The following is a 15,600-nucleotide window of genomic DNA, read 5'->3' as shown; positions in this document are numbered from 1 at the left end:
TCACACTGGCAGTCCACTGGTTGTCCCACATTCTTTCCATATAATCATCTTATTTTCTTTTTCTATGAAATTGCATCTCTTTAAACTTCAGTGCAATGGAATTGGTCTAGATTACAACATTTGATATGTCCAAGTCACATTAATATGGCTGTACTGTACAGAAAGATCCAGGAAATTAACAACAGATATCAAATCTGATCCTTTTAGGGTGTTCTGGCATGGGCTTGACTGAACAAGTTCCCTGGTAGTTTAGGTTCTGCACTGGAACAAAATAAGATACTCGCAAGTCATTCAACAGTTAGATATTCAACAAGGTTAGGCATTGAGGACAACTCAAGGCGATTGAGTTGAGTAAACTTCTCTTGCCTGAGTTAGCCATTGGGACCCACCAGCCAAGCCTCAAAAATTCTTCTACCCTAAGGTTATCATGGCTGCTTTGGACTCAGGTGATAAAACATCAAAAATCTTAGCCTTTAGTCCCCTAAGCCAGCAAAATCTCAAGTAATGTTTTAGTATATTCTAAAAACAAAAAAACAAAACTTTCCAATTTGCATGGAAATATTGGCTAAGATACATACGGGATTAAGAAACTCTTTGAAGAGTCAATGTTGAGTCAATGCTTTTGTCCAACACTAGAGATATCTAATATATATAGGAAGTGCTATGGCCAAGAGGATTAAGTGTTATACTTAGGAAGCTGTGGATTCAAATCCTGCCCCAGATAATTACCAGATGTAAGACTCTAATCAAGTCAATTAACTTGTCTCAGGCTATTCCCTTCTCCATAAAAAGGGAAATAACAGAATTTACCTTACAGGATTGTTGTGAGGGTAAAAGGAGATAACCTACATAAAGTGATTTGCAAATTTAAAGATAGTATTTAAATTTTATTATTACTATTGCATATGTTTAACGCTCCTTTTGCTAATTTTCCTTCTTTCCCCAGTTTCATTAACTTAGGTTTTTATTGAACAAACAAAACCTAAGGGCTTGAAAAAGTTTTCTTTTCTGTAAACATGGGTTTTCCATCCTTCATTTCTAGAAACTTTGCATTATTTATAGGAACTGATTGAGTCATGCCTTCCTTAACTTCTCTGGGGAATGGCATGAGTCCAACATTAAAATCTTCCTTGCTCCTTATCTGTGAGGAAATATAAACTATCATATTTTAGTCATATCAAATTAGAGATGAATTGATTTATTTGGTAGGGAACTGGGGGGCTGTTTTTCAAACTAAGGAAGCCATGCTATTTCTCGTGGTTCAGAACACAATTAACTTTGAGGAATCATAGAGTTGGAAGCAACCTTGGAAGTCACTATGTTCATCTCCTTATTTTACAAAGGAGGGAACTGAGGCTTAAAAAGAGGTAAGTGATTATCCCAAGTTTGAATAGAAGTAAGTACATATAAAATATATGTTAGAGTATATATTTAGCTTAAAAGGTAAAGTATATGCTTGATATTTTAAAAAAAGGTTTACATAAAATAGGTTCTAGAACTGGAAGGGACTCTAGAGATTTTAAAGTTCATCTCCCTCATTTGACAAATGAAGAAATTGAGGCCCAGAGAGGTGGGGTAAAGTAATACAATCAGAATTTGAATTCAGGTTCTTTGATTTGAAATCAGTGCTCATCACTCATTATAAGTCAGTTAATGGAGAACTAAAAGAAGCAGTTTTCTATATCCAGTGATAGAAGAGCCAAAGTAGGTAAAACCATAATCATTACAACGGTGATGCTATTTTGTATTAATCTAGAACTTCATAGTTTACAAGACTCTTTATATCTATTACAAGTGTGGCTTTCTTTAAATAACTGTTATATAAATGTCCAAAGTCACTGAAAGAGAAACATTAAGATCTGTCACTGTTATGTTATGGTCTATTTTATGGCTCATATGTGGTACGTAGGGTGTGTTTGGGGAAGTCTAATACCTCTGGTGCGAGGACTTCAGGGACTTTTCAGGGCTGCAGGGACCTTTTCAGGGTCGCTTTCTACCTTAAGTGTCCTCCTTATCCACCCAATCTTGTGGCTCCAAGAAGCTGTAGCATGCACAGTGGCCACACCCCAGTAAACTATTTTGGCAGACTGGCTAAATCAGGTTGAGGGTAACTAAGGGTTCTCAAACACGTCAGTGAGAGTTGGGGGGGGGGGGATGTCTACCTCAAACATGTGAAGACTTTACCTGGTGGAATGGGCGGATGAGAACAATTTGTTCCAATGGCCATGAAGGCAGCTGAAGCAGGTGCTGTGGAATACTTAGAGCTTGACATCAAAGATGCCAAGATCATTTACTTTGTCTCGAGCCATCACCAATCATTTTGACTCTGTCCTGCTGCTGGATTGTGACTCTGGAAGAGAGAATAAGACTGATGACTTTGCACAACTCTGCTTCACTTAAATCCAATTTACGCAAAAATCAAAAGACATCACCCATATCATTTTACCATTTTTACCTATCTTGAAGTCCTGTGGCAACAGACAAGTGATAAAGTACCAATACACTGGGAGCTGTAATCATAACCCTGAATACAGGTGGCTCAGGCCATAGGGTCATCTTCTCACTGCCATGACTCTGACTAGACACACTGTAACTTGACTCTAACATAGTGAAGTCATTTTTTTCCTCTTTAAGAAATACGTACAATAACCATGGTCTATGTATTCTTATAGCTCAGTCAATATTTTCTTCATCAATTTAGATGCTAAGGCATTTGGAACACATAAATTTAGTTTGATATAGATTTGCTGTCTGTGGTTCCTTTCAGCATAACATAGTTTCCTTGTTTATCCTTTTTAAAGTTTTGAATGTTTGTTTTACTTTGTCTGATGGCATGATTCTAATTCCTGTGGTTTTTTTTTTTGGTTTCACTTGATGCAAAGTAAATTTTTTCTAGCCCCTAATTTTTATTCTGCATATGTCTTAGTTTATTAAATATATAAGCAATAACTTGTGGGATTTTGCTTTCTTATCCAGTCTGTCACTTTTTCATTTTGTTGGCTTGTTTAATCCATTCACATTTAAAATCATGAGATCATGAGAATTAGGTTTATATTTTCCTTTATAGGTAAAGGTCTTTGGTTGTTTGCAGAATTTATTGTTTTTCAATGGAATTGTTAAATTTAGCCATTGTTTCAGAGTTTGCTGCTCATGTTTTCTTTCCTGAAAGTGATCTATGAATTCTTTAGTTTGGCACTTTTTTCTGTGTTCAGAAGTTCTAGACAGTTTTCCTTTATTATTTTTTCATTATAGAGGTCAAGGGTTTTTTCCCTGCTTGTGCTCTTCTGGGAGACCTAGAATCCTTAAATTGGCTTAATTCATTCTGACTTCAAGATCTTTAAGTTTTGCATGCATCGAGAACATGCCTTCTTTTAATGTTATTGCTTTCTGCATCTCTTCTCTAGATTGCCATGCACTTCTATGTATTTGAATTCCCATTCAGTTGTCTTTTCTTTTGTTTCTTTGGTGAGACTTGCCACTGTGAATTCAAGTTTTTCTATTCTGCCAAATATTTCTGCTCTTGAGGCCATAACTTCTGTTCTTACAATTCTCATTTCTCTTTTAAATCATTCAGGAAAAGTATCTTTTGGTCCCATACTCTCTTCAAAATCCTTAGGGTCCTCTATCTCATCAGATGTTAAATAATTTTCCTTTGTTTTATGATATTTATTCAGGGCTGTCTGGACTCTTTTATTAGATCTGGAGGCAATATTTCCTTCTGCTTTTAAAAAATTTCCCTATTTATCTGCTTATGTTCAAGGACTTTGAGTTTTCTTTCTCCTGAGATCTTTGGTCATTTTAGTCTTTTTGCTCCCTTAATTTCCCCTACTTAAGCATTTAAATATATGAGGGAGTGATCATAAAATTTATATTGACTTTTCAGAAGAAGGTGAATCCTTTTGAGAGCTAATTAACTAGAACATTTCTATTTTTCATTCAAAATGATTCAGGTTACAAAAATGTGATACACACACACACACACACATATATATATATATATATACATATATAATACACATTATAAATATACATATGTGTGTGTATACCCTATCTATTGTGAACAGTTCAAATTTTCCAGAACCTATCTCTTGTGCCTATCTCTAAAAACAGTCTCAACCTTGCACTGTTATAGGGGAAACCATCCTGGAATTGGAGTCCGAAGAACTAGGTTTGAATCATGTCTTTGCTACTTAGTACCTATGTGACCTCAGTCATTTCACCTCTTTCCTCACCTGCAAAATAAGGTGTCAGGTTAGATCAATCAGTCAATGAGCATTTATTAAGTACTTACCACAGGCCAGGCAGTGTACCAAATACTGTGGGTACATAGAAAAAGCAGAACAAATAGTCCTTACCTTCTAATGGGGGAGGCAACTAATGTAAATGATAACATGGGAAATAACACAGAGCAGATAGAAGGTAACTAAAGGAGGTAGCAGTTGGATGAGGCAGGAAAGATCTCATGGAGTAGGTGGTACTTAAACTGAATATTAAGGGAAGCAAGGGATTCAGGAAGTCTGAAGTAAAGAGTTAGAGCTTTCTAGATAGGAAGAAGAATCAGTGCAGAAAGACATGGAATGGAGAAACAGCAAATAGTCTAGTGTGGCTGGACCATAAAATGTGTGAAAGGGAATGGAGCGTAAATGCTATAGTGGGTAGAGCACCAGTCCTGGAGTCAGGAAGACCCACATTCAAATCCAGCTTCAATTACTAGCTGTGTAGCCCCTGGACAAGTTGCTTAAACCTCTCTTTGTCTCAGACTTCTCATCTGTAAAATAGGGATGATAATAATAATGCCTACCTCCTAGGGTTATTGTAAGGATCAAATGAAATAATCATTGTAAAGTGCTTAGCAGAGTGTGTGGCATATAGTAAACACTATATAAATATTACCTATTATTAAAGTAGGAAGGTGTCAGGTTGTAAAGACCTTTAAATGCAAACCAAAAGACTTGATATTTGATTTTGGTGTTAATAGGGAGATATTCTAGAATTATGGAAATATCCTCCCTATGGGCGATTAGTGAAAACAGGGACTGTCTTTCCAGCTGTTTTATGCAACCATTATATGGAATTTTATTTTTTAAAGCAATCAGGGTTAAGTAACTTGCTCAAGGTTACACGGACAGTTATTTCTGGGTGTGGTGCTGAGTATCTGAGCCTGGATTTGATCCAGGTCATCCCGACACTGGAGTCGGTGCTCTTACTCGCTGTGCTACCTGGCTGCCCCGATATGGAATTTATTAAGAAAAAGTGGGCATGGTAAGACCTATGTGTTAGGAAAATAACTTTGGAAGCTGGATGGAGGATAGATTAAAATAGAGATCATTTTTTTTCTTTTTTTTGGGGGGGGGGGCAGGCCTCTTCTGGTGAAGCCCATGGACCTCTTCTCAATTCATAATTGAAGGAAATGCTAAATTTCAGTTAGAGATTAATGAGAATAAAGATATATTTTTCCCACCTATGTTACTAGACCCCTTAGGGGTCCTTGGATTCTACATTAAGAACTCTGATTCTACCTATAAATCCTATGGAATTGACCCGAAAAATGTCATTTTTGTTTCTTTATTTTGCATATTTGTTCCTCCCCCTTCTCTCTCCCCAACCCCAATACTGCATGTTCTTTTTAATACACTGTTGCTTCTTCTGTCTGTCATACAAGTCCTCAAAGCAACAAGTCCACAAAATATTTCGAGAATTTTGCTCATGTGGTTGAACTATCATATCTTTCACTGAATTGAATCTTCCAACTCATTGAGAGGCCAATTCATCACTAGAAGTACACAATGTGTATGCTTTTCCTCCCTCAGAATATTTCCCAGCAGTTAATGACTGGGAGGCACTGACCTGGGCATCTGTCAGAGACAACTGATGTGTTTGGGATGAAGAACATCATGAACATTCTCTCCAAAGGCCACCATCACTCTTGGTTGGGGGGCCCTGAGTTCTAGTTCATTCAGAGGACAGCTTGAACAGAATTGACACTAAACTTATTTGGAATTTCTCCAGACACTAAAATGTCAGGAAATGGCCTCTCTGTGGGCCATTAAGGAAAACAGGGACTCTCTTACCAGCTGTTTCATGCAACTATGAGTATGGCAGAGAGAAGGTGCCAAAGTCTGGGTCATCCTTTTGGAACAAAATGTTTGAATTGAGGGAAAAAACACATTGGAATGAATGAGGATTTTCATGAAGATTTAGCTGTTGGAAGTTATGAGAATGAAAGGCGTGGTAGATGAAAAATCTAAAAGAAACACAGAAATGGAACTGAAATTAAATGAGCTTAATCAAGGAGGAGCTGACAAGAGAAAAATTTCCATCAATTGCCAATTTTCAAATTCCTTTTTTGTATGTAGAATATTTATGTTAATGTATATATATGTGTGTATATGTATATGTATGTATGTATATCTGTGTATATATTTGATGTCAGAAAATTGGAATGTTCTCTGTGGTTATTTCTCCTCCTTTGCTAAAATTCCTTGCCCCATAAATATGCTCAGAGAATGATCAGTACTTCAAAGATGAAAAGATAGCTATGTTCAACATTAATCATAAAAGTCAGGATAACAAGAGAATGGACAGAGAATCCCACAAACACATAAAGTATTTTTGCTTATTGGAAATAGCTACAACACTTATGATGTATAACTGGTGTACCATTAGGTACACATTATGTGTATATATATATATATATAATGTGTACATATATAATATACACATTAATTTTGTGTTTTGGTGAAGTAGAAGAAAGTCTATGTGTATTATTTTTAAATGTATCAGGAAGGAATTTCACTCCCCTCTTCTCCAATTCCTCCCCCTCCCTATGTGTGATGGGATCTGAAATGGCTCAGTGGAGAGAACACTGGGCCTGGAGTCAGAAATACCTGACTTTAAATCTGCCGTCAGACACTTATTACCCTAGGCAAGTCACTTAACCACTGTCTGCCTCAGTTTCCCCAATAATAAATTGGGGATAATAATAGCACCTACCTTTCAGAGTTGTTAAGATCGAATGAGATAATATTGGCAAAGTGCTTAACACAGTGCTTTGTCCACAGTAGGTGCTTAATAATTGCTTATTTCTTTCCTTTCATAACTAGATTGCAAGGAAGTGGGCCCAGGGATAGAAAGTCATCCATCCCCTTGTAAAGCAGACCATTGGAAGGGGAGAAGGGAAAACTTGTTCTGTGAAGTTCATGAAGAAAATAGATGGAAATTACTGGGAAGGAGATTTGGACTCAGCATAAGGACAATCTTCTTGAATATTAGGGCTCCCCCCAAATGGAATGATCTGCTTAATAAATGAGGTGGTCATTTCCCCAAAACTGAATTTCTTTTTAGTACTTCGGTTAAATGTGACTTTATTATTTTAGTACCTAAATCTGCATTTATGCAAGGAGTGTAGAAAGCTTTGAATGAATCATATTTCCAATTGTCTGGGCGTATGTTCTTGGCCTTTACACCCAGCCCCTGCCTGTGAATTCTGCTCTTACTTAGAACGAGGTAGAATGTACAATTTATATCTTTTGTATTTTTTTCAAGATGCTTGTGAACAACAAGTGATAAAAATCCCCAGGAAGATTAGGGGCAAGTCCCTCAGATGTCAAGATTCTCAAAACTTTGTTGCCACTTACAAAATGTGCTTGTGTCACACCATGGAAATCCTTCCAAATCATGTGCACCTATGAGGAAGTCAGAGCTCTGTTGGACAGCTTGTGATTCTGCACCATCATGTCGATCACGGGGAACTTCCTCCACGTGGGCTGCTATGGCATGGCAGAGGGGCCTGGGACAGGCATGCATGCAACCTTTGATGGCGACGGTCAGATAATGAAAGAGAAAAGAAGGGAAGAAGCAGTATAGGCAGTCACTCAAAGTCACATCTAAGCCACTCAAAGAATCATCTAAAATACAGAATTTCTTGGGAAAGAAAAGACATTACTCTGAAAAGAACATGAAACATGGAATCAAGGGACTAGAATTCCAGTCACAGAGCTGTCAGTGAAGACGTGTGGTGACCTCTGGACACGTAACTTAACCTCTCTGGGCCTCAATTTCTCATCTGAAAAAAGACTGGATGACTTCTGAGTTTTTTTTTTTCAATCTTCAAATCTATTTTATTGTTGCTTAGTCATTTTTAGTCATGTCTCACTCTTCATGACCCCATTTGGGGTTTTCTTGGCAAAGATACTGGAACAGATTGCCATTTCCTTCTCCAGCTCATTTTACAGATGAGGAAATTGAGGCAAATGGGGTGAAGTGATTTGCCCAGGGTCACACAACTAGTAAGTATCTGAGACCAGATATGAACTCATGAAGTTCTTTCTGACTCCACTCCAGGCACTCTCTCCACTGTACCACCTAACCGTCCTCTCTAATTCTATAATTTTAGTCATTTCACAGTAGTTTATATTAATTCATAAGAGGAAGGAATCTTATGATGTCTTAATCCTTCTGTGAGGGAGCTGAGGGAATTGGTATTCCAATGGGAATAAGGAAGAAAAAATATTTTGGATGAAAAGGCACCATGTATAAAGGGTGGGCAAGGGTTAGGCACTATGGTAGGTAGGATGAAGACAATGGACCACACATGTAGCAGTGGTTTCCAGAAAGGAGAGAAGAGGAGACTGTAGAAAGTACAAGGTGAGGAAAAGGGAATATTGCCAGAAACATATTGCCTAGAAGGTGACCTTGGTGCTAGACATTAAGCAGTTATATGCTTAGGATAAAACATTGGACCTAGAAGCATTACCTAGTGGTCTTAAAGAGTGAAGAAGCCTGGTTCCAGTCCCAATTCTCCCTGTAACAGACCTTGTGTTTTAGCCTACACAAGGCACATGATCACTCACTATATGGTACCATCCTCAGTTGTCTGAATCTTTAAAAAATTAGAATTTCTTTAGGGACCTGAAGAAAAATCTGGGTGGTGCAGTGGATGGAGTAACAGGTATGGAGTCAAGAAGAATTGAGTTCAAATATGTTCTTAGACATCTACCAGCTGTGTGACCCTTGACAAGTAATTTTTGTTGTTGTTTTTTGGAGGGCAATTGGGGTTGTGACTTACCTAAGGTCACATGGCTAGTTTTTATGTTGTGTCTGAGGCTGGGTTTGAACTCAGGTCCTCCTGACTCCAGGGCTGGTGCTCTATTCACTGTGCCACCTAGCCACCTCCCTGGACAAGTAATTTAACCTTTTTTCTTGCCTTACTTTTCTCACCTATAAAATTGGGATAATAGCACCTATCCCTTAGGGCTCTGAGAATAAGATGAGATATTTGCAAAACATTTAGCACAGTAAATGGCTTATAATAGACATTATATAACTATTATTTTTTTAAAAAAGTATTTTATTTAATATTTATTTTATTTTAATTTATTTTATTTTATTTAAAACTTTCATTTAAAATATTTATTTAAATATTTTATTTACATTAATATTTTTTAATTTAAAAGAAAACCAAAGTTAGGTGGTACAATGGATAGAGAGCTGGGCCTAAAGTTGGGAGGACCTACGTTCAAATCTGACCTCAGACACTTACTAGTTGTGTGACCCTGGGCAAGTCACTTAATCCTGTTTGCCTCAGTTCCTCATCTTTGCTAAGAAAACTCCAAATGGGGTTATGCAGAGTTGGACAAAACTGAAACAACTCAACGAATTATTAAAAATATTTCTGCTGCAGTTCTTTTATTTGACAGAACCAAATATTTGGTTCAGTCAAATTCCAGTTAGTTGTAGGATCAAACAGTTTCAGCTTTGGAAAATACCTGAGATGATATAACTCAACTTTCCCATCTTGGAGCTGAAGGAAATAAGGACCAGAGAAGATCAACTTTCCCATCTTGGAGCTGAAGGAAGTAAGGACCAGAGAAGACCAATGACACAGAGCTGAAACAGGTGTCTGTGTGCCCTGATTCCCTACCCTACCCATGGCTCTTTCTACCCTCTTTTTGCTTTTCTTTGTCCTTGATCCCCATCTGTAATGCTCACCATCTTCCCTGAAGGAACATTTTCAAGAGTAGCCAGACAATGATGAGACCATGAGCTCTTGTGATGAGGGGTGGTTATTCTTCACGCTGACTTCTAAAAGGCTTTCAGCGTAACATTCATTGATTTACCATTAGCAAGCAGGATATGATGACATCACTTCAGTGAAGTTCTAGCAGGTCTGGATGAATTGTGAGAATGCCACCTTTAAAGCTATCAGCTCCTTGTTTCCTCATCTGTAAAAGGAGGTGCTTGGACTAAACGGTCTCTGAGGGCCGTTTCACTCTGGATCTTTGATTTGTCCCCAGTTATTTGCAGTTGGATATGAGCTCTGCCTCAGTAAGAACTCTGAGAACAAAATTCTGCCTGGGCCTCCAACGGATGAGTGAATTAATGCTTCTCTGAAAATAAAATTTGCCTCTTTGTGGAGCAAACTAAAGCTTTTGGGGTCAGGCTGTCATTTATTATTCCAGGGGACCAGAATCTTCTTGAGTCAGCTACTTCTTAATGATGTTGCTGTGTTTTAGTTTATTAATCAAATAATCCAAATGTTGTAAGCCTGGTTTGCTGACCTTGTGTATTGGGTCACTCAATCTACCAGTGGGTCTCTTTATCAGTCTTGATTAATGCTGTCAGATGCAGAATGGGCCCAGGAGGAGAGCTAAACAGAACCTCACCCTTCTGTAATGCAGGGGTCATGGGCCCCGAATGACATGTTAGGGAGAACCATATCAGAGTCAGGCATTCATGGAATGGAGAGATATGATTTGTCCTCAGTAAATAAAAATTTAGAGATTTAACGTTTAATTTGACATTAATTTAAAATTTAGCTTAACATTGAATTTAGAAATCGAGCATTTAGAAGTAAGTGGTACAATATCAGGATTCACTTCAGTACCTGTAATGAAAACCTTAAGTCAACATTTATAGCCACAGACTATTATATATTTCAAATGTAATTCTCCTCCCTGGCCAGGGTGCTCGTTCTCTGCTCAGGCAAAGCTCTGAGGTTACGTGAGATGTTGATTGGTTGCAGATTTGCACCAAAGGCAGAAACTTCCTCACCTGGGCTTCCTCACATTCATGGCCCCACAGAGCCAGCATCTCCCACCCCCAAAACAAACCAAAAGAGATGCAAAAACAGTTTCTTCCTCCAATCCTGTGCTCTTTTGTTTTATCACAATGCTCTGTCCCTGTCCAGCCCCCAACTATACAAAACACCAGCCCTATTTGTCACAAAATCAGGACATTTACAGCATAACACTGCACAGTCTTTAATGGATATGACTTTTAATGGATAGTTTTTGGAGACAGCTTAGATTTTGTGGCCAGGAGCATCATTACAATTAAAATGTGTGTGTGTGTGTGTGTGTGTGTGTGTGTGTGTGTGTGTGTGTATCGGGGCCGCTAGGTGGCACAGTGAACAGGGCACTGGCCCTGGAGTCAGGAGGACCTGAGTTCAAATCTGACCTCAGACACTTAACACTTACTAGCTGTGTGACCTTGGGCAAGTCACTTAACCCCAATTGCCCTCCAAGAAGCAACATACATACGTACGTACATATATATACATATATCACCCTTAACATATCCAATCTAGAACCTTGAATATAACATAGCCTTCAAGAAATGTTTTTTGAAGTCATTTCAATCTAATCCAACTGCCTCATTTTATAGGTAAGGAGAACTGAAGTGGTGAGAATATGTATCTTGTTTAGGGTTGCTCAGCAAGTTGCCAGCAGACTTACATGGTCTAGTGGTAAACACACAGGACTAAGGTTTAGGAGACCAAATTCTATTCTAGAGTCAGAAAAACCTGAGTTCAAATCCAGCCTCAGTCACTTGGTAACTGTGTGACTCTGGGCAAATCTCTTATCTCTGCTTCAGTTTCCTCATTTGTAAAATGGGGGTAAAAATAGCAGCTACCTCCCAGGGTTGTTGTAAGTATCAAATCAGTTAATATGTGTAAAATACTTGGAAAACCCTGAAGCACTATATAAATGGTGGTAGTAATAGTAGTAATAGTAGTAGTAGTAGTAGTAGTAGTAGTAGTAGTTGTTGTTGTTGCTGTTGTTATATTCTAGCCTCCAAATCTGATGTTAACTCACTAGGAAAGCCTGAGCAGATCTCCAGATCTCAATTTCCTCTTCTGAGACTGTAATGGAAATGCAAATTTAAAGATCTTCCCTGCCCCTAGGCCCTTTGATGGGCTTAAGAGACTCTGAGAACCTTCCTTGATTTGAAAATGTACTCTGTCCCCTAATAGGTTGAATGTGGTCACATGGAGCCTGTGGCAGGAGGCTTGGTTTTCAGGAATGCCCACACCTTGATGCTTTGTGATTGATCAGTGGGTCAAGAGGGTGGTTACATTCTCTGACCAAGGAGAAGGCTATATAATCCCTGATGTGAGGCTTTGTTTTGGGCCTCACTTTGAGAAGTGTGTGATTTGACCAGACAAGACTCTGGGCAGCTCTTGAGAGCCCCCTGACTTTGAAAATCCAGATGTTGATGCTTCCCTCTCTGTTAACTGTGATTTGGTATGGATGTAATGGTTGGACAGTTTGGAAGCCTGTCTATTTGATCTGTTTCTCTGTCTTGTAACTTCTGTCTGTATACTCTGAAGTTCGGGGTGCTGACCTTTTCCCCTTGAACTAGTTAAATGATATATGTTTGATTGATTAAAGTAAGCTAGTTAAGCCATTTTGAGTTGCTTTTCTTTAGAAAAGCAGATCTAAGAACCTGTGTTGGCAGCCACCCTGGGGATGCTGGGGTGCTTGCTGCCACAGAGACAAGCAAGTATTGTCTAGACCTAGGTCACTGAAATGATTTTTTTCAATCCCTTCTAGCTCAAAAATTCATTGTTTCTAGAACCATGAATCAGTATGCATATTGGATAGAGGGCTGGCCTCAGCATTAGAAAACATTAGAAAGAAATGTTCTGGTCTTGTCTCTGATACCCACTTACTACCTATGTATAGTGGACAATCTACTTAAACTCAAAGAACCCCAGTCAACTCTTTAAAACCTTAAATTTCTTAAGAGTTGTGATCCGCATTTGTGAAAGGAGTTTCCACACTGGGTATTCCCTATACCATTTACAAGTCTGGACTTACAACTTTTCCTTCTCTCCCCTCACCCCAGCAAGAAAAAAATTACACTAGAACTCAGGTCTATCTGCAGCATATATAACAAGTATTTAATACATGTCTGTGATTTTGTTTGATTTTTAAAAATTTTGAGCCTTGAAAAATTGATATTCTCTCTTTGCAAATTAGTATTGCAGTCATGCAGCAGTCTATAAATGAGGGGAAAAGTTAGAAGAGAATTACCCAGAAGAGGGAAAACATGTAGGGCTCCTGTCTCCTATTGGGGGAAGGGTGGCTGAATAAGATTTAGGAATCACTGAACAAAGATCATTCAGGAAGCTTTGAGACAAGCTGAGACCTGTCCCTGTCTGTAAAGCTTGCAAGCCTTCCTAAAGGAGAGTGAGGCAGCCAGAGCAGCGTTCTCTGCTCTGTGTGTGTGTGTGTGTAATAAATAATGCATCAAGGAAATTACAAATCCAAAGTTTTGGAAACTATGAAGAAAATACTCTAAAAACTCTTCAGTCTCGCCCTTTCCCTTTCTCTCTTCCCAAGTCTCTACATACATCTAGAAAACTGGTATGGACCAATTATAAAAGGAAACCAAAATCTGGCTAACTTTTCTATAATTTCCATTTTCTTTCAACTCATTAAGTACTACAGACTTCATACCCAACCCCCAGTCATCAGGTACATATCCTTTCAGTCTTGTCTAAGGTGTTCCAGATCAGATACAGAGAGACAGGCTTTCTCTTCTTCCAAGTTCTTTTCATGTATATATAATGAGACAGGTACTTTCATCCCCATAGCTCAAGGTAACAGTAACCCTTGCGCCCCCTGATCTCACTTGAACATGTAATAGCGCCCCAGGCAGATTCCTAGCACATGGAATACTGGACTGGATCTCAAGAACGCCTTCAAATTCTGCTTCTGATTCCTAGATCTGTGACCCTGGGCAAGTCACTTAAGCTCTCTAAGTCTCAATTTGCTTGCCTATAAAATGGGGATAATAATAGGACCAGGACCTGCCTCATGTAGTTGTAATGAGGATCAAATATAATGTATGCAAGGAATTTTGTGTACTCAAAGTTATAAATAACTGTGAATTATTATTATTGTTATTTTTATTAATATGAGAAAGCTCCCATATATGTATCAACTTAAAAATTATATTAACCTAGAAGTTGACATTTATATTCTGATTCTTTACTTTTTGTTGGTGTAAAATAAGAAACTTATTCCAAACTCTTGAAACTAGTACTGTTGGTATTAGTTTCTACTAAATCTTATTTTTCAGGGTAGAATTCAACACAATCTTAAATGCCTGAATAATCATTGAGGGAGAGAATTTGGAATTCAAAATTTTAATTTTAAATTAAATACCTGAATGATCATTGTAATGAAAAGCTCTCCACAAGAGTTGTCCTTCAGTCTGTCACCACGGCACCAAGGTGCCTGGATTCTTGAAGTCTAAGACAGCAGAGTAGGAGCTACTGCCAGTGCTAGTGAATTGGAAAGGCACTGGGGAGGGGTTCGATGACTGATGGTGTGTCTCATACCCCAAAGGGGATGGGGGTGGTGGCAGCCCGGGAAACTTAGCTAAACTTAGAAAGGCTCATCATCCAGCAACCTGAAGAGTGATAGAATCCTGCCTCTGACACCTACTATCTGGGCAATACACTAGAAACCTTTCTGAGCCTCAGTTTTCTCATCCATATGTTTATCTCACAATCATTACCATTTCCTACCTATTTCCCCCACCAGCATTGCTCCGATTTAACTCATGCCTTAAAGTAAACAAACTGTTAGACCTTCACTACAAAAATACCTCCCTACCCATAGCTCCAGTTATTCTTTGGGTGCAATTGAAGAGGCAGAGGGATGCAGTAGAAAGCACCCTAGAATGGTAGTTAAGAGAACTGGGTTTTAATTCTAGACATCCGTATGACCATGGATAAATTACTCCCCCATTTTAAAGCCTTTCACAATCTGGCTCCCCTCTTCCTTTCCAAGTTTATTGGTGCTCATGATTCCCCTCCACACACTCTACTGTTTGGTCACCCCCCTTCTTGTTCTTTATACATCCATCTCCCATCTCTGTGCTTTTGTCCAGGCTGTTCTCCCTGCCTGGAAGGCCCTCTCTTTGTCTCTGTCTTTTCGAATCTTTAGCTTCTTTCAAAGCTCAACTGAAGCATGGCATGAGGTTTTCCAGATCCCTTTGCTGTCAGTGCCTCCTGGCCAAAATTACCTGGTATCTAGTCATTAATAGTGACAAATATTTATCAAGCACCTACTATGTGCCAGGCACTGTGATAAAAGTACCAGCAACATAACTACAAATAAAAAAAAAGACAGTTCCTGCCTCAAGGAGCTTCCAATCTCTCTCTCTCTCTCTCTCTCTCTCTCTCTTCTTCTGTCTCTCTCTCTCTCTCTGTCTCCTCACAGTAGAACTCCTTCACCCTCTATTGTCTGGTAGGTATTCTCCAAAGTAGCTCTCCCCCTCACACCCCTCCCTGTCCACTCCCCCCCC

At 38.7% G+C, this 15,600-nt stretch overlaps 1 long non-coding RNA gene across 2 annotated transcripts in view; it reads left to right on the top strand.

Moving 5' to 3' along the window:
- Positions 1–1,186: 1,186 nt before the first annotated feature.
- Positions 1,187–15,600, top strand: part of LOC138147942 (uncharacterized) — a 124,838-nt gene continuing 110,424 nt past the window's right edge. For both annotated transcript variants that reach the window (XR_011164937.1, XR_011164936.1), the window contains exon 1: positions 1,187–1,367. This is a non-coding gene — a long non-coding RNA (uncharacterized lncRNA). The remainder of the gene's footprint in view (positions 1,368–15,600) is intronic.

The sequence above is a fragment of the Petaurus breviceps genome, unplaced genomic scaffold, assembly GCF_028583685.1.
Source record: "Petaurus breviceps papuanus isolate PSGF00001 unplaced genomic scaffold, PetGlider_PUasm1.0 90808, whole genome shotgun sequence".
NCBI lineage: Eukaryota > Metazoa > Chordata > Mammalia > Diprotodontia > Petauridae > Petaurus > Petaurus breviceps.
Note: the sequence above shows the minus strand (reverse complement) of the source record. Positions and strands in the feature narration are given on the sequence as shown.